Genomic DNA, 19,792 nt, shown 5'->3' on the forward strand with positions numbered 1-19,792 from the left:
GCACTGAAAGATGAGCATGTTGTAGTGGCTGATCAGCTGGGGATGCAGAATGTAATAGCTGCACCTGGCCTGGCCTGTTCATCAGGAGCTGATGTTCCGATCGCTGATATGAGAAGGGTTCAGCAGTGCATCGCCCAGGTCTCCTGAGTGGCGTCGATGCAGCTACATAAGTGGCAGGGTGCAGCACTGGCTGAATGTGAAGGCTCGCTTTACGGGGAGGTGATGGAGCAGATGTTTCCACTGGCGTCGGCATGTTCGCCGGTGTTGTGGTGTCATGTAACACCTCATTGCTAGGTTGTAGTGGTGCAACTTCTGTTATGGAGGAAATATGTTGGGGTTGTTCTAACGCTCCTGTTTCTGGGGGAAGAGGACTGCCAGGTTTAGAAGCTTGCTCCAAACGCTCCACCCGCTTCAGTAATGTCCCACGAGTTTCCTCCATAGACACTTGCAGTTGAGTCATGTGTTGGAGGACACTGCTCCAAACTGATTCCATCTTCTGCCATCTCTCATCCTCTTCATAGTCGGAGCTGCTTGAACTACTTGGAGCGCTAGATGGCTCAGTTAGGTTGTGCTCATAGTCCACCAGATGTCCTGGAAGTTTCTTCTCCCGCGTTGGACGGGGGCTACTCGATGCACCTCTATCCTGAGGGTTTGCCATCTCATTAACTCAGCCAAGGCGAATCCGGCTCGAAGGACCACTTGTAATGTATGTTTGCACTGATTGCCGATCACGCTTCAACTGAGTCGTCCTCGGTCAGAAGGAATGGTACTCCACAGTGATGTAGTTCAAATAACTTTACTAAAGAGGTGGCAGATGACATCAACAGGATGTACAGCGTTGGTAGGGAGGCATTACAGTATTCACATGCAGGTAACGGGGGTGTGAGTGTGTATATGGGTATGTGTGTGTGTGGTCATCTGTAAACAGAAAGAACAAACATTTGTATTAACCACTATGGATAGCAGTGTACCCCTTATACCGTACTGTGGGTTTCCAGCGTAATGTTATACAATCTGCCATAACCTCATGGCCACTAGATGGCACCCTAAGACCATAAATGAATTTCTGGCTTGTATATACATTGGCAAACCAGACCTCTGCAGATTGCAACGATTCAGAGAATAAACATAGTAAATAGTTACATCCACCTACAACCACAATGCTTGACAGTAAGTCGTATATGGAATGAAATATGGGCTGAACACAAGGCTGCCTGTAGTAGGCCAAACAAAACGCATCTTAGCGATAGCAATGGGACTAGCCTCTTAGCGATAGCAACGAGACTAGCCTCTTAGCGATAGCAACGGGACTAGCCTCTTAGCGATAGCAAATTACACAGATAAAGTCAACAAGCCTCACTCTCATCTTACAATACTCACATGGTAAGCACGCACGCAGTATTAACTCACACCGAATGCACGTTAATACGTTACTCCTCCGACACACCTCTCATCTGTGCAGCGCTGCGCTGAACACGTTCCCAACCGGAAGTACAGATACTGAGGTGCATCATGGGTAACGTAGTATAAAACAGCTACAGTGAACAAGCGGACTTTTAACACTAATCGCCAAATACATTAATGTCCGATTTTTTTAAGGACACACTGTACTCCCTGAGATATACCAAGTTTTCAGCAATAGCTGTTTGGGAATTACTTTGTTGCCACATAAATGCTATTTTGTCTGTCAGACTGATTCAACAAAAGAAGTGTCACAAACAAGGATGCAGTGGACTCAAGAGCAGACTCAATTGCTCGAACTATGTACAATTTATTGAAAGGAAAAGGGACTTAAACAAGACTGGGTCTAACAGAAATCATTCGCAGGAACTGAGGGAGGCCCGAGGGCAGAGAAACGGACGTTGAACACAAGGAGAACATGGGCAGGAACTTCTGCAAACACAGGAGAAGGGAAACAATTAAAGGGCAGAGGTGAGTGGTACTAATGGAGAGTCTTGTGCTTACTTGAAAACACCGGCTATTAGGCGGGGAAGGGGTTGCCGTGGGAGCATCCCAGGGATGGTTGAGAGTGTGGGGAAGCTGGTCCAGGTTCCAAGGTGTCCAGGGAAGTTGAAGTACGGGCTGGAGGGCAGGCTGAGGAGAAGGTGAGTGTATGGTCCTAGGGTTCTAGGCAGACTGGAGAACAGGATGGAAACAGAACCAGCGCTGCTGATGAGTACGACGAGTGATGAATCTGGAGAACACAGGAGATGGAGAACACATTAACCCACGATCCAGGCACACAGAGTCCGAGCACAGAGGAGTCCAAGTTTACCACGGGTGGTAGCAGGACGAACTGGCGAGGAGTGGCAGGCAGTGCTGGCTTAAAAACCCTCTAGATGGAGCCCCCGAAATTGGAAGCAGGTGATGAGCTGGCCAACTCCACCCCAGGGGATGGACAACAGGAACCTGGACCACACCCGACCAGACACTCCCACAGCATATGACAAGAAGCTGGAATAAATTATGTGTTTTGTGACAACCTGCTGATAAGAAAGGACCAAAAGGTAGTTCATCCATTTCATTCTTGAATGATTCATAGGTCAGTGTTAAGAGGTGTAACAAACAAACACCATTCCTCTAAAAATAAGACATGACAGGAGTGAAGATGAGTGGAAAAAGCAGCCAGTGTCCAAAGGAAAACTTTGAAAGACCTTCAGAAAGACTCTAGAATTGTTGTTTAAGGAGTTTAAGATTAAGTTCCCATTCCTCCAGAGAGGCCAGGCACAACAAAATGCACTGATCCGTCTTTAGAACTAGTAGCTCAAAATGTGCTATAATTATGATTTTGATAGTAATTTCAGAGGGATTTGCCTTATTTACCAAGTAGTTTAGGTTTGTTACAAACACACACACACACACACACACACACACACACACACACACACACACACACACACACACACACACACACAAAAACCCATGCATAAGGTTATTTATTATTCTGAGCAGAATAACGACCTGTCTTTGGCCACATTTTTACTCCATATCACCGCTGACCCTTTTTGGCCTTGGTGGCTTTTTGGACCTGAATCTACTCTTTACTTCCTGACAGATGGTCAAGTGCTACCAGTCATGTCCTAGTCTGTGGGGGGCACCAGCTGTATGTACAGACTGAGCACATGCAGAATACCCTCAATGTACCTTTTCTTCAACATTCACACCATATTTATTTGCAAATAATGTCAAGTCTTACATTGGTCAACAATATGAAAACCAAATTTACCAGTTATAGTACTTGTCAAAGGCCAAGCTGGCAGTGCTCCACCTGAACAGTTTGCATAACATTGCAGTACAGCATAAGCAATGTGGTCAAAAATATTGCAATGTACGACATAGCAGTACAAACTGTGAGTGTTTATCTAAGAAACCAATTCATGCTCTTAAGGAATAATACGCCTTGCGTGAACAGTTGGAAATGATCAACTCTTTATTGGGAACCAAGGAAAATTCTTCCCTGGTGTCATTTGGAAATGAGGCCCAACAGTATATTAATAGTTTGGGGGACAACAGCAGTGATAGAGACAGAAGGTTAACAGCTATTGGCCAGTTACACTCCTGGGATGCAGAATGACCAATTACTTTGATTAATAGGGGTCTAATTAAATCGCCTCTCTCCCAGCCATTGCCAGTAATGTTTTCAGTGTGATAAAACTGTAAGTAGATATTACTTGTTCTTTCTCGTATTTTTATTACTCCTATGTTGTCCATGTTTGTGAATCTGTGCTGTGGGCTGATTGCCAGTGCTTCTCATAAGACATTATTATTCTTTGCATTCAGACTGATGGGAGTGTGCTTGTGTATTTCTGCGTGTGCATGGGGTTGTTTGTGCCATGTTCCCTCATCTATCAGTAGGCTGCCCTTCTCCGATGACCACTGAAGCTCCATTAGTACCCACAGTCCTGATTGATGTTGCACAGTACTGTGTCGGAAGGCTAGGAGTGTTTTTCTGAACCAGCGACATGCTTATTACAACACCTTTCCACCGCAGAAAATGGAAATTGCTATGCTGATGTCGTGAGGCTCAGATTTGAAATGATGGTGAAATCGACAAATGCCTCAAATGACTTGCTTTTATATATAATATATAGAGAGATATTTTAAATATGACTGCTTAGGCAATGGACTACTTTAGGAATTCATTAAACAACAACTTCTTTCATGCACAATGGCTCTGGACTGTGTCTGGTAAACTGTACAAGCTCCCTTAATTCAGGTGATTCAGGTGAGAGCAGCCAAGTGGTTACAACCTGTCAATATCTGCTTGTTTGGAAGGATTTAAGTAGTTGTTTTGGGGGTTGTGTCAGAGAAAGTCCAGCCCTCTGATGGATCATTTTATGAGCTGTCTGAGACATCATAAAACTGGATAGCTTCTCTCTTCTTTTTTCCCCGTATGAAATGAAACCAAGTAACCTGAAACCCTCCTGATCTGACAGAACCAAACAGCTGTGTTTAACATCCTTGATCAAATAAAGATGACATAGTTGGCTATTATAATGAAATGCCGTGAAAGGCAAAAATGGTTTGTTTATGAGATCAATTGCTGATGAGGTTTCACTGATAAAAACATACTTTTTCCATGTTTTCTTTCACCTGCTCTTCTGGGTGTTTTCACTCTCTCAAGTCTTGTCTGTGTCAGCAAAACGGCATGTCTAGAAAAGTGAATGCTTCAGTTATGTCGCTACATCTCAACATGGCCTTTGAATTCTTGTCTGCATTTTTTAGTGGAAAGCAATGACACCATGAGTACAAGGGCCAGCTGCCAAAATATCCATGCCGCGAGACAATGAGGGAGATGGGGGGCTCTGTAGCCTGCTGATGAGTACACAGTCTCTTTGATTTTCCATTTGAAACAGAGATGTGGTACTTGTAGCCCGCTGGACTGTCAAAATGAAGCCTAGCAGAATCACTCAAGTTTAGATTAATTTGTGCTAACTTTGCTTTTCTTCCTTCCACAGTGGCTCTCTGTTGTCATTATCAAGGTCATAAATGAGTCATTGGTAGGAAATGAAAATAGTTATCTTGTTGTTTTCCGTATGTAACTGAAAAGTTTTTAATTCGTGTTTAAGGATTAGTTGCCTAAAGTGTAGGTTGTTGTTGATGATTCAAATTATCTTTGAAATTAGTTTTCTATACAGAGATGTAGGAAATATGAGGGAGAGCTGATGACATGCAGTAAAGGCTGAGTCAGATTGAAACTGACAGCCTCAACCAGCAGAGCTTCCCACGCACAAATTATTTTTTTATTGTTAAATTCGTGCTGTTTGGCAGATGGTGTACATTTTTTCCATCATTTTTTTTGCCAGCAGTTTATGCATACCATTGCCTTATGTACAATGACATGTGACAAAGTGCAATGATTGCTTTGCTGCATATTGAACGTACCATTTTAGTATTCCAATGCTGCACGTTATTACATCCGTTTCCACACATTAACCTTTTCCAAGCTCTTTCCTTACTGTTGTGCTCATATCTGCCTAGACTATGATTAATATGCCTTTATTCTCATGTGATAAAATCTTGCCAGTCTCCCTGCCTGCCTACCGACAACTCCAGTCACCTTATTATTTTCAAAAGGTTGTATGGTCACTGAGTTTAGATTATTCCATTCCCTACTCTACATCTTATGCCCCACATGTCCCTTCCTCATTCAAATCAGTTTTGTCTCCAGGAATTGGAATATAGAAATAGGTTTAAGCTTTTGTGCGGATGTGTTTCACTACTGTATAACCATTTCATCAACTTCCCACTAGGAAAGCTTGTGTGAGTTCCCTTGGTTTGGCTGTGTTTTCTCAGCTAGTCCTTTGTGGCAAAAAGTGTGCATTCTGACTCAAAGAGGGAAATGGGCCAAACACCACAGTATTGAAAAGAGAAAATAAGGATGTCATGAACCTCAGTATTTTTTTCCTAGCATAAGATTGTGCATATATACATAATCCCAGAGGATTTTTGTCCTGTTTGTTTGGGTTTTATGTGCTTGGGTTTGTGCACGCAGATCCTTTAAATAACATCTCTAGGATTTCTCTCTGTTCTTAAATGAAAGCAAATCCAGTAAAAAGAGTTAACTCAATAAAGCCTTATCTTGTTTATCAATATTTTTTTAGCTTTCTATCCTGATTTGTTACTCTCAGCTCCAAGTCCAGCTAGTGTGAAGCACTATAGCGATCCAGGAGTATTCCAAGAGTGTAGTATTTGGTCTGCGTAGGATGTTGTATTTTGTATTTAGAAAATTAAAGGAAAGCTCTATGCCCTTCCCATCTCTGCCTTCCTGCTCTCAAACAATAACCTCTGCACATATATTTAGTGTTGCTGAGAGCTGTTTTAGGGACACATTGGCACATGTGATGGAATCAGTAAACACTCACGCATACGTGTTGGATCATTGCTTGATCTAGACCATTCCTGAACTTTTGGGGGTTATCTCTGCCGGCTCAATTATCATTGCAATCAGTAACATTTTGAAAACTAACCAGGCAGGCTAATATTGCCTCAAGTAGCATAAGCTTTGCTAACTGCCTGTGACTAAGTATAATGACATGAAATGGGGTGATTACTCTAAAATGATCAACTTTTCCATTTTGGTGTTGACTGCAAGCTGCAACTGCACTTCCTGAAATCTCTCATAATACACAATTTGATTGGTCAGTGCCTGTTCTGGAACATTTGACTGGCTGGTGCTTGTACTACAGAAAATCATCTTTCTCAGCTCTTCACTGCAAATGTGAATGCTAATGACTGCTAATGTGAATCCTGTTTTATATCGTTTTCAGTGGCCACAATCAAATTACATTTTGACTGCTGAGCTGTCAATGTTTAGGTGATGATCTCAGCTCTCAATTCTGCCTGAACAGACAACTAATCAGGTTCATATTGTATAAAAGACTTTTTGATGCCACCAAACTCTGTGTAGCAAAAACTGTATAGTTATTATTACCTAATGCTGCATTTATACAGTTTTTACAGCTTAACAGAGACCACTCCACAATGTTTTGCTATGTTATACAGCTGTCAGTATACAGTCTGTCAAAACTGTGCAGTGAGATACAAACAAATACACAACAATGATGTAAGTGCTTTTAACAGTCAGAATCATATGACTCAAAACTGGTGGTATAAAACTAACTGGACAGTGAGAGACATGTCAATCAACTGCTGTTTGTACGCTTCCATGCAGCCCTGAAGCTGCAGTCATACTTAACCTGTAGAATTGCCAAAAGCAGCAGTAATGGAAAATTGAATGGAAAGGTTAAAAATAGGGTTTAAAGTCTGATTTGTCCACTGTAGGAACCTTAAGTGTTGGTGTAGCAGTGCAGCAGGTGGAAAAGACTCACTTAGAAATAAGTTACACAATAATTCTGTTATGGCAACAGTAGATTGTTCTTTGTCTACAGGTTGGGATCAGCTGACCTGTGTTACTCTGAGGTTTACTGGTCTTTATAGATTTATCCAACCGCATGTAGTCTGAGGTATCATATCTGCCTGCCGCCCCTATCCAGTATAAAGACAGAATGAAGGTGCAGTTTACAAACTAAATCACATGATCATCTTAAATTAAAATTTATGACCAATACTGAGACAAAAGGGTTGATCGGCTGTCTATTTCATGTGAGCATTGGATCAGAACAGCAAAGGATTGGTTTGGCTCTTAAATGGAACGAGCTAGATCTGCACATTGCTAATGAACTGCACAGACTGCCTACACCGGTCCAACACAGTCAGTTACTGTAAACTGTACCATAATATTGCAAACAGACCAGTTCAGCCTCTACTGAACTATCAAGTATTCTCATACAAATGTTGAATAAAACAAGACTTCATAATATTAAATATTAAATATAATATATTCTTCTTTAAGACATAATGTTCAGATCCAATTTCAGATTAAATAAATCTACAATTAATAAGAACATTTCATTTAAGCTCTAAGTTTCCAATTTTCCAGATTTCACTTGCTGCACAGACCTTAGATTTGAAAATAGCCTGTCATCTATCTCCCCCATCCTCTCCTTCTTACATCTTCCTCCATTTCTGAGAGTGAAGTTATCACACTTTACCGTTTCCACCCCCCCCCCAACCCCCACCCCCAGGACATATAGCAACTGTAGCATTAGCCAGCAGACAGATTGCATGTTTGTGTGCCAAACAATGTACTGCATGTGTTGGCAGTTTGAAAAGCTGTATTTGAAATTAAATGCCACAAAGTGTATGTCTGTTAATGCTCGCTCTAGTTCTCTAATGCATGCTTGATGGTGAAGATGACAAAAATATAGATCATAATATTAAAAGATCATTCAGTCATTTGGGTTTAAATTTAATGCCTAGAAAAGTTTTTCTGTAAATATTGGTGTAGATGTTTTTAAGACCTGCTTTTTGTTCGGTAGTAACCAAAGAGAAGATTGATAATAAATTCCATGGAAAATGGTTCTACAGTAAGTAAGACTGGATGCTCGGACAAGGCTTTTATGCCAATATGTCATTACAAAACAAGAATAAATGACACATCTCAACTTTTAAATGTTGTTAAAATTGATCTGGATTTTTTATTTGTGCTAAAAGCATTGCACTTCTGGAATAAATTATTAATGTAGTGTAATGCACAAATAATCTGTTAGGCATGACAGTATATTTTACTTATTCCCTTTGGTGTTTTTGTACATGATAGGAAAAACGTAACTCTTGCTTACTGGTTTCAGTTATCATATTGCAGACTATGTCTTACAGATTTGAATAAAAAAGAAAAAAAATCTAAAATAAAAAGGTTAAAAAGAACAAACTCTGACATCCATTAAAAAAAAGGGTAAAATCCTTATTCCAAAATGTATTATCTCCTTTGGGGATGTTGTAAGAAAGTGAAATAGCTATTACTATTTTTCCTTTCCAGGGAGAGCCATTACTGCCTAACTCCCCTTGTGTCACTGACTATCTTTTGACTGTAGCATATGCGCAGACAAAAATCTCGATGCATTAGCTGCAGTTAAAAGCCAAGCCTGACCAAACGGACCACTTTGCACACAGATTCTGTTTCAATTAGCTCAGAGACAGCGATCAAAAGACATTACAGTCCATAGCAGGTCTTTGATTGTGAAAGTGAAGTTTTAGATGGGAAGAAGAAGTAGATAAAGGGGTTACTGTGGTTACTCTGAGCAAACCATTTTGTTCTTTAGTGCAAACTTCTATAGCGTCTCTTTCTGAGCTTTCAGCATTTGACATTTCTTCAAAGAATACTGTTAATTTTCCCAGTGAGAACCCTCTTTCTGGTGTGCTATTGCTGCACAATTCCTGTAGAAACAGGAATAGCGCCACTCTGTGCTACCTTAATTCATTAGAAAATAAATAAAAACAAAAAAGGATGTCAGACAATAAAACAGGATATTTAGGTAAACCTCCCATTACAACATACCACCGAACATATTTACATAAGAGCTGGCAGAGGATATAAAAATGATAACCTGAGCACCCCTCACAGCGCATGTTATGAACCTTGTGGCTAACTTAACAATCATTTGTAGCAGTTTAAAGATATCATAACAGACTCTGGACTGCTTAACATGTTGGAGTTGGCAGATTAATCATTTAGCTGAAAAAAAGTCATAAAAATGTTAAAAAAAAATAATTTGTTGGCTTTGAAAAGAGTTATTTATCTTTTAATGCAATGTGAAAGAAATTACAGTTTAGAAGAAGGTTATAGTTTTAAATAGACTTGTAACTCTTAGACATAAGACTTATTTGTGCGCATTGTTTTCTGGAACACACTGTACTTTTATTATTAACCGTCCTCCTTTCTGGGAAGGGCACCTTGTCTTCTTAAATTCATGTATTGTGTGTGTGTTTGTTCATATTTATGTGTTCGTGTGTGTGTGTGTGTGTGTGTGTGTGCTTAGATCAGAAAGAAAATCTGTATCTTACCGTGTGTGTAGCCACTCAAAAGTGGGTAAATTTGCGTGTCTCTATTGCAAGTCTGATCTGGGTGGAGGCTATTAAAAGATGTACATGCTGTGCAAGTGCCCTTTCCAGCATGGCAGGATCTCCACCTAATGTCACCTTTGTCACACTGACTGACAGCATTGAGGGAAGCAAGGGGGCATCACCTGCTTTCCTATACACGACCACCTGTCAGAGCCAGCAGGCTCACAACTGATGATGCTTAAGATCAAGCTGAGGGCAGCAGACTTCACTTCAAGGATATCCTGTATGCTCCATAAACTCCATTGTGGTGCATTCATTAGCTCTATTAACCCTAAACTTTTAAAGGGTAAGCATGTAATTGACCTGAATAGAGAGATTTCTGTTGGAATCATCATTCACTTAATGTCCTCATGTCTCCCGTCTTTCCTCTTGGGTCCTACTAGTCAACTTTCTTTTTAGCTGACGGTTCTTATTTGCTTTAGGTCAGTGTCCCAAATTCCCCAATGTGAAATCACTGTTTCTGCGTGTCTTATATGTGTCACATTATTACACTCATGGTATCACTATGTATGGGAATTTCCCAAGGATAGGTGGCCCCCCGCTACCACGGGATATTCAGTGATGCAGGAAATTGAAAAACGTTGAGGACCAGATTTATAGCCCATCGTCTTTATTAAGCCTTGTTTGCAGACAGAAAAGTGAGCGTGTTTATTTTAAGCTCAAAGTTTAAAGTGTCAGCTGTGCCCACTTTCTACTTATCTCGAAATGAGGAGTCAAGATCGATCTGCTGTTTTTGTCACGAGAGTTTTAACAGATGGGACACATCACAGAACATTATCCCAGCATGCTTAGCTGTTGATGTATAATGTATTTGCACATGTGCAATCAGCAAAACCAGAGAGAAATATATGTGGATTTACCAGTTAAAAGTTGCTCTTAGATAAAGTAATATATTAGCAACATATTATTATTATAGTAGTAGTGATAGCGTTACTAGAAATACTAGTAGTAATATTTCATTTTTTTTAGAAAAATAAAAAGGGACCTCCAGTCGAAGGATTTACTTTAAAACAAAGCAGTTGTATTACATTTACACTGAACGTTTGCATTTGGTTGCTACGGCATTCCTCAATTATCATTTAAATTTAAAATCAAATGACCAGTTTTCCCTGGAGTGAGCCCAGCAGACTCAGCAAGCAGTCCAAAACAAAAACAAAAACACGACGCGTAAACGAGAACGCAAGTCCTGAGAGGATGTGTTTAGGAATGTACGTACACATTCTGAACTGTGGCACCGAGGAAAAGCCGCGGCTGCTTGAGACAAAAGTGGGTCATGCAAGAACATCTTAAGGGACTGCTGTGAAATTCTAAAAAGTCATTTGCTGGGAATTGAATTTCTAATGACACTAAATGAAAATGGAGCTGTGAAAGTGTTCCTCTCCTGTGTGAGCCCCAGTTTCTACAACCCCACTGAGACCTCGAGGCGCCACGGGAGGGTAGTAAAGACAGGACTTATGGAAATGAATGGCACCATGTGAAAATCACATTTCATTGGGCTTTATTAAACTTTATATTTGTTTGATGAGGCCCACGGCTCTCAGATATGAATGTGATTAGTTTACAGTGTTGGGGGATGTTTTAGTTCTTCATTTTCATATATTGTAAACATTTAATCGAGTAAGACTACAGTATCAGCCTGGGGGAAGTTGTTGCGGAAAGTTTAGCCTTTAAAATTACACGTTCCAAAAATCCCAGCACTCCTGCATTGTACAACAGAGTAAGCCGCTTCACTGTTGCAGCATAGTGTATATGTAGCTGTTACCTAGAAATCACAATAGAAACTGAACTAACTTAACCTTCCTGGACATTAGTCATACTCAGTATGTTTTATTTTGTGTATTTTGTTTATGATCCCTCTTTTCAAATCAAATCACTTTTATTGTCACATCACAAGTGCAGGTACACTGGTACAGTACATGTGAGTGAAATTCCTGTGTGCGAGCTTCACAAGCAACAGAGTTGTGCAAAAATACAATAACGTAAAACAAGCAAAATATAAGAATGGCTAAATCTGAGCCTAATAAATATACAGTGGGGCAAAAAAGTATTTAGTCAGCCACCGATTGTGCAAGTTCCCCCACCTAAAATGATGACAGAGGTCAGTAATTTGCACCAGAGGTACACTTCAACTGTGAGAGACAGAATGTGAAAAAAAAATCCATGAATTCACATGGTAGGATTTGTAAAGAATTTATTCGTAAATCAGGGAGGAAAATAAGTATTTGGTCAATAACAAAAATACAACTCAATACTTTGTAACATAACCTTTGTTGGCAATAACAGAGGTCAAACGTTTACTATAGGTCTTTACCAGGTTTGCACACACAGTAGCTGGTATTTTGGCCCATTCCTCCATGCAGATCTTCTCGAGAGCAGTGATGTTTTGGGGCTGTCGCCGAGCAACACGGACTTTCAACTCCCGCCACAGATTTTCTATGGGGTTGAGGTCTGGAGACTGGCTAGGCCACTCCAGGACTTTCAAATGCTTCTTACGGAGCCACTCCTTTGTTGCCCGGGCGGTGTGTTTTGGATCATTGTCATGTTGGAAGACCCAGCCTCGTTTCATCTTCAAAGTTCTCACTGATGGAAGGAGGTTTTGGCTCAAAATCTCACGATACATGGCCCCATTCATTCTGTCCTTAACACGGATCAGTCGTCCTGTCCCCTTGGCAGAAAAACAGCCCCATAGCATGATGTTTCCACCCCCATGCTTCACAGTAGGTATGGTGTTCTTGGGATGCAACTCAGTATTCTTCTTCCTCCAAACACGACGAGTTGAGTTTATACCAAAAAGTTCTACTTTGGTTTCATCTGACCACATGACATTCTCCCAATCCTCTGCTGTATCATCCATGTGCTCTCTGGCAAACTTCAGACGGGCCTGGACATGCACTGGCTTCAGCAGCGGAACACGTCTGGCACTGCGGGATTTGATTCCCTGCCGTTGTAGTGTGTTACTGATGGTGACCTTTGTTACTTTGGTCCCAGCTCTCTGCAGGTCATTCACCAGGTCCCCCCGTGTGGTTCTGGGATCTTTGCTCACCGTTCTCATGATCATTTTGACCCCACGGGATGAGATCTTGCGTGGAGCCCCAGATCGAGGGAGATTATCAGTGGTCTTGTATGTCTTCCATTTTCTGATGATTGCTCCCACAGTTGATTTTTTCACACCAAGCTGCTTGCCTATTGTAGATTCACTCTTCCCAGTCTGGTGCAGGTCTACAATACTTTTCCTGGTGTCCTTCGAAAGCTCTTTGGTCTTGGCCATGGCGGAGTTTGGAGTCTGACTGTTTGAGGCTGTGGACAGGTGTCTTTTATACAGATGATGAGTTCAAACAGGTGCCATTCATACAGGTAACGAGTGGGGGACAGAAAAGCTTCTTACAGAAGACGTTACAGGTCTGTGAGAGCCAGAGATTTTCCTTGTTTGAGGTGACCAAATACTTATTTTCCACCCTGATTTACGAATAAATTCTTTACAAATCCTACCATGTGAATTCATGGATTTTTTTTTCACATTCTGTCTCTCACAGTTGAAGTGTACCTCTGGTGCAAATTACTGACCTCTGTCATCATTTTAAGTGGGGGAACTTGCACAATCGGTGGCTGACTAAATACTTTTTTTCCCCACTGTATGTACAATATATAATACTATATGCATTACTGGATGTGTACTAAATATGTTTTTCTACGTGTGTGTGTGTGTGTGTATACATATTTTACAAATTAAATAGAGTAAACAATAAATATATAAAAAAATATACAGAGTTGGTTGAGATTTAGTTTTGATTTAATGGTTGATGGTTTAGTCCATAAAATGTCAGACAGGGCAAAAAGTTTAACAAAAAATAGAGAGCAAAAGCTTGTTTTGTCCCCATACTCACAAATACTCCACTGCAATATTATAAAATGGAATAATATTAATAAAAGTACACCAAATTCTCATATTTTCTAAGGTAGAAAAGATGAACATGTGGCATTAATGTTTTTTACGTCACCAAAATCTTTTACAAAGTTTTTATGCTGTTGATGGGACAATCAATAGCTACTGTAAAAATCAGGAGGTAATGTTGATCGTGGAGTAAATGTTGGCCACTGCTGCCTTTTTCATCATCCTCATCCTTCCGTACCCTGAAAAATCCAGCTCTGTGTCTCAGGTCTGTCTTGTGATTGTGGTTGTAATGATCACTTGGCAGTGGAAGTACATTGATTATCGGCTTTTGCCCATATCTATTACCTTGTCTAGACTTTTGTCTGTGTTTGCCTTTTCTGCTTGTTGGAGTGAGTCACAATTACGCTTTTATTACACTGTTTTTTGTTTTGTTTTTTTCCGTCAAGAGCATTTCATATGTTTATGTAACATAGACCATATATATATATATATATATATATGATCTATGTTACATAAACATATGTAACATATTGTGATTTCTAGGTAATAGCTACATAAGCACTATGCTGCAACAGTGAAGCGGCTTACTCTGTTGTACAATGTAGGAGTGCTGGGATTTTTAGAACGTGTAATTTTATATATAAAAAACAAAACAAAACAAAACAACACCCAGCACGCCCTTGCGGGCGGTTTATCCTTCAAGCTCGGGTCCTCTACCAGAGACCTGGGAGCTTGAGGGACCTGCGCAGTATCTTAGCTACAGTATCAGCGGAAGGGGCTACATCAATAGGATGAGGGACCTATGGATATATATATATGTGTGTGTCCATATCTTTTAAGGACACATCTTTTATGCGTGTCCTTATGCATCTTGCAGCTGTTGCCCTTTACAAACACCCGGGTCTATGTTACATAAACATATGAAATGCTCTTGACGGAAAAAAACAAAAAACAAAAAAACAAAAAGTGTAATAAAAGAGTAGTAATTGTGACTCACTCCAACACTGGTGAACACTTGAACAGTTTTCTAATTTGTTTGATTATCTTTGAAGTGACAGTCATGCATAGTAATCTCTATTTATGCTAATATGCTGTTCCCCTTCTTAAACTGCGGTTGAAGATATTGGCATCTGTTGGTTTTGACGTGTGTGTGTGAGTCTGTGACAAGTGAGGGTCTGAAATATAAACTGAAAATGAAGCAGTGTGATCTGTTGTGCTGAGTGCATAAACGCTGAGGCATGGATGCTCCTTGTTGGCCTAATGGTAGAGAGGCTAATTAACAGCAAAAGCCGGCTCGTTTGGTTGCCAACGCCAACAGAAGGTCATGTTCCAGATGCCAGCTGGTATCTAGAGGGTGGCTGCTTTTAAATTAATGGAGAGCACATCATAGAGGGGATGCTAAAGGTACATTTTTGTGGGCTCGGTGACAACCACAACACCACCTCCATTAAGAAACAGTTTATTTTAAACAGATTAATTACAGTGAAATCAAAGCAGTGTTCAAACCGAGGCTTTGTGCACACATTAACTGTGTTTCAAATTATTATCATTATTGTCCCTCTGTCTACACATAATAAGCAATTTTACTAAGAAGAAAAAAAAATATACAACTTAAGGACATAATAATGTTCCAAACGTTTTATTTTGAAGTTGAAATTATCTGTGCAACATCTACATTTGATGTATTTTACATTCAGCTTGTACTGATGGATCCATAGCTGTTATGAACACAGAAAACTCCTGTCATGTTTTGATCCACCATGCAATACCTTGGGAAAGCATCTGATTGATAACAGCTTCATTTTTGCATATGACAATGATTCCAAACACCCTGCCAACACAATAAAAGCATACACGGACAATGGAACACTATCATCCCTGAATCCTCCCTTAGTTATGCTGCAATAGGTGTAAGCTGCTGGGGGGATTCCCATGATGCATTGAGTATTTCTTCTCCAGTCACCTTTCTCACTCACTATGTGTTAATAGACCTCTCTGCACTGAATCATACTTGTTATTAATCTCTGGCTGTGTTTTTTCTCTCAACCCAACTGATCGTTCCAGATGGCCCCGCCCCTCCCTGAGCCTGGCTCTGCTGGAGGTTTCTTCCTGTTAAAAGGGAGTTTTTCCTTCCCACTGTCGCCACAGTGCTTGCTCATAGGGGGTCATATGATGTTGGGTTTTTCTCTATGTGTGTTATTGTAGGGTCTACCTTACAATATAAAGCGCCTTGAGGCAACTGTTGTTGTGCTTTGGCGCTTTGAATTGAATAAAACTGAATTGAATTGAATTATCAGTCATGCATTGGCCTTCCCAGAACCTGCACCTCAACATCACTGAAGCAGCGTGGCATCATCTTGACACAGAATACAGCAAAAGGCAGCCGACATGCAAAAGAAATACTTTTAATGTCCTTCAAGAAGAACTTTTTCTGAAGACTCGTTAAAGAAATAACGAGAAAGTTTGTTTAAGAGGGGTTAAGCTGTATTGAAATATAAAGTTGGCCCTACTATATGCTGACTTTCAAGCTTGTTAGAATAGTACAGACTCTATTTTTGCTTCATGTACTTCAAGTTTGTACTTGTTTTAACAAATTACTGCACCTATTTCCAATTTTCCCAGCAAAATGTAAACAAATCAAGGGCAACTCGAGACTTTTACACAGTACTGTATCTGAACTAGCATCCAAAACCAACTTCCCTGTGTAGAACAATAATCTAAAGTGAACTGTCATCACCCTTTGTAGAAGTAGCTGAACTTAGTTAAAGATAGGACTAATCCAAAGAAAAGTGTCCATTGGGAAGTATTAAAAAAATCACACTGCAGTTGCTAGTTTAATTACAAAGAGAATGATCTGTTGCTTACTTGGTACAGCTTTAGTGAAACTGCACTCATACCTGGCGACAGGCAATGCAGTTTCATTAACACGCGATATGAGACTCTTCATCTTTGCAGGTAGGGACAGTTATCATTCTGAAATGAAGGCTGATTAAAATGAGTGAGTATTAGTAAACTCTGGCACATTTACATTTCAGTGTTGATTACTGCGCAGTTTCCATGACATATAAGTAAAATTAAATAGATTACATCCTTTTCAGCTATTTTTTGTGAAAAGCTGTTATGTTGCTGATGAAGTAATATTAAAGCCTCAATGAATGAGTCATCTTTGCTCAGTTCACATCTCCTGTAAATTGTGTATGTTAATACTGAACTTAATTCTCTACTGAATACCTCTGCTGCACTGTGGGAGTGTAAAAGCCACTTTGATGACAGCAGTTCATTTCATGTTGTGTCAACTAAACGCAAAAGAGTGGCCATTTGATATGGTTAGCTTTGCCTTGTTCAATTTTCAATGTATAATGCCCAGATTTAATTTATTTTTTCAAACTGAATTTTATATTCCCACGCACCAGAACATTATGATGCTCTCTGCTGCAAAACTCAGTTTAAATTTTCTTGTGATGTGCACAAGGCAGACATTTTATCGGCAATAAAAAAGGGGAGATAATGTGAATAACTGTGCGTGTACTCCTCAGTCCCTCTAAGCATGACTGAAACACAAATAAGGTGTGTTTTTCTTGTATTTCAAATTTCTCATGTTCAGAATAATTCATTCATTCATTTTCTGCAAATAAACCCATTTTCTTTTAGTATAGGTTCTAACACTGCTGGAGAAATTTACCATAACTCGCAGTGAAAAACCTACTTAAACACTGACTTGCGAGAATTCTCAAACTGCAGCATCTGTGTATGCTTTCAGATGTCAGTCAAGAGGCTTTGCTCTTCAATTCAAGGTAATATTTGCAAACAGAGAATAGAAAAGGGGGATTTGATTTCAAGTACAAACTCATGGCAGGAATTTAATTTTTGCAGACAAATGCCCTGGTCCAGCTCATATTTACATGCTTGCCTACATACATCACACTATGTTCATCCTAATGAAATGGAGATTCAATTATATCAGTCACTGCAAACCCCAGGTAAGAGCATGATTAGCATCTTTCTGATGCTTAAACATGTGACTGCTTTCTCATTCCTGCAAAGTATTATGTTTAGTTTTGGAAGAAGGTGGCATGAGTAAGAACTGATCACATTGGTGATGGCAAACACCTCCTCACATTCATTAGTAGTCTGCCTGTGTAAGTCTGTGGTTCTCCTGTCTAGCCACCCCATGGCTTGTTTGAGAAGAGAACTACACCTGATATGATGCTGAGCACTGTGCTCTTCCTTCTGGTGTTACAGAGATAATGACTGCTTCTGATTATATTAACAAACCAAACCATCATTTGCAGTAAAAAACAAGAGTAAAAAGTAAAAAGACCGAGAAATTTCAAAGGCGTTTTATACAACTTGGCTACAATATTAACATTTTTTCCCTACTTTTGTGCTCCTTGTCTAGCTAATGGTGACAGCTCTGCCTACAAAGAAAGGGCACAACTCTCAGGTGGTCCACGATCGATCAGCTGAAGGCGGCATATATTCTATCTTTGTCGGAGCAGGCATTTGTAACAGCATGTAGAGAAACCTATGGGTGAACTAGAGCGCATAAACTGTAGTGCTTTAGTTTTAATTCCTTAAGCTTAATATGTTTATGTTGTTTGAGCACAGGCGTTTATCTCCTGAAAGTGAGAACAGTATCTCAAGCTTTCAGATATTTACTTCAGATAATTAACTAGAGGACTTTTGAACATGCATTATGTTTATGCACAAGACAAGCAATATAGGAACATTTCTGTGCAGAACTGCAGCTGTACAGACTGTCTACATACACATATTTGTACATTTTTACATCTTTCACAGAAAAAGGAGAAAAAAGAAACACTGCAGTTAGTGGTGACATAAATTATAATATAATGGCGTATTTATATTATGAGTTGTTTTAAAAACTATCATAGAAAGTTTTAGTTTAACTGATACTTTGCAATTTTACTATATTGTGTGTACGTCTCATTCCTTAGACATTGTCATTATTTTTATTGTTACCTCTGTAAAGCAGATTGTGACTGTTTTCTTGCTTTTTTTGCATTATATGAATACATGTTTCTTACTTACTTACTTTATATCGGTTTAAGTCAAAACTTCAGCCCCAGCATTTATGATTATATCCTGCCCTTTTTTGTCTTTTAAGACTTTTATGTCTTCATTTTTGTAAATAATAGATGTTAAATTAAAAAATTCATCTAAATCATTTAAATTTAATAGATAATTTTGCCAATAACAACATATAGTAGAATTTTTGTGCTGTCAAATATGTCACATCAATCACTATTTATCTCAAAATAATTTTTATTTAAACATTTCAGTAGACTCAAATACATTTTGCAGTTTGGGAACCTTTGATTTATTCATCTAGCCCCAAGATCTGTATTAGTATATAGCTGGCTGAGGTGTAACCGTTTACATGGCTCTGTACAGATGTAGTCATTGCTGAAGATGCCTGGGGCATGCCTCTGTTTACAATCCCGCTGATATTCATCTTTAATCAGCTGGGCCACAGTTGGATTAGCATGCTACATGTAGAAGCTGTGTCAAACATTAACATGTTCCCCTTTAGTGGTGGAGAGGAGATGTAGGGGAGAGAAGATAAGGTCAGCAGTTAAATATTATCACTAGCTATGGGAGAGAGGCCTGAATTTGGTGAAGGACGGCAGGGAGGTAGCTGCTGTGCTAAAATGCTTCATAAATGCCAATCAATGAGCGCTAGCCAGTAGCTCCTAAGAACCATGGCACTGAGCAATACTTAAAAAAGAGGAAAAAATAGCGAGCAGGAATCAGGATAATGAGTAGTTAATGATCATATGTATCAGTCACAGATTTACCTCCATCCACGCCAAATTATACCGGGCTGTAAGTGTGTGATTTGTCAATGACGTCCTACACTGGAGAGATTACATCAGAGATTTTCTTCTTATTGACCTGTAATAAGAATGTAAT

The 19,792-nt window shown here is 39.7% G+C and overlaps 1 protein-coding gene across 3 annotated transcripts in view; it reads right to left on the minus strand.

The window, feature by feature from the left end:
• cdcp2 (CUB domain containing protein 2) overlaps nt 1-19,792 on the minus strand; it is a 45,079-nt gene that overhangs the window by 18,794 nt on the left and 6,493 nt on the right. The window contains exons 2-4 of one of the 3 annotated variants that reach the window (XR_015126045.1): nt 2,276-2,454; nt 1,966-2,194; nt 1,741-1,893 (exon numbers count right to left, since the gene is read on the minus strand). The gene's annotated coding sequence lies outside the window, so the exon portion shown is untranslated. Of the gene's footprint in view, nt 1-1,740; nt 1,894-1,965; nt 2,195-2,275; nt 2,973-19,792 lie in introns of those variants that run through there. The other 2 variants (XR_015126044.1, XR_015126046.1) reach the window with 2 other exon arrangements.

Source organism: Aulonocara sp. 'chitande type north' Nkhata Bay, linkage group LG18, assembly GCF_057382095.1.
Source record: "Aulonocara sp. 'chitande type north' Nkhata Bay isolate Kocher_YH1m ecotype deep benthic linkage group LG18, A_spYH_male_GT1.1, whole genome shotgun sequence".
Taxonomy (NCBI): Eukaryota; Metazoa; Chordata; class Actinopteri; order Cichliformes; family Cichlidae; genus Aulonocara; species Aulonocara sp. 'chitande type north' Nkhata Bay.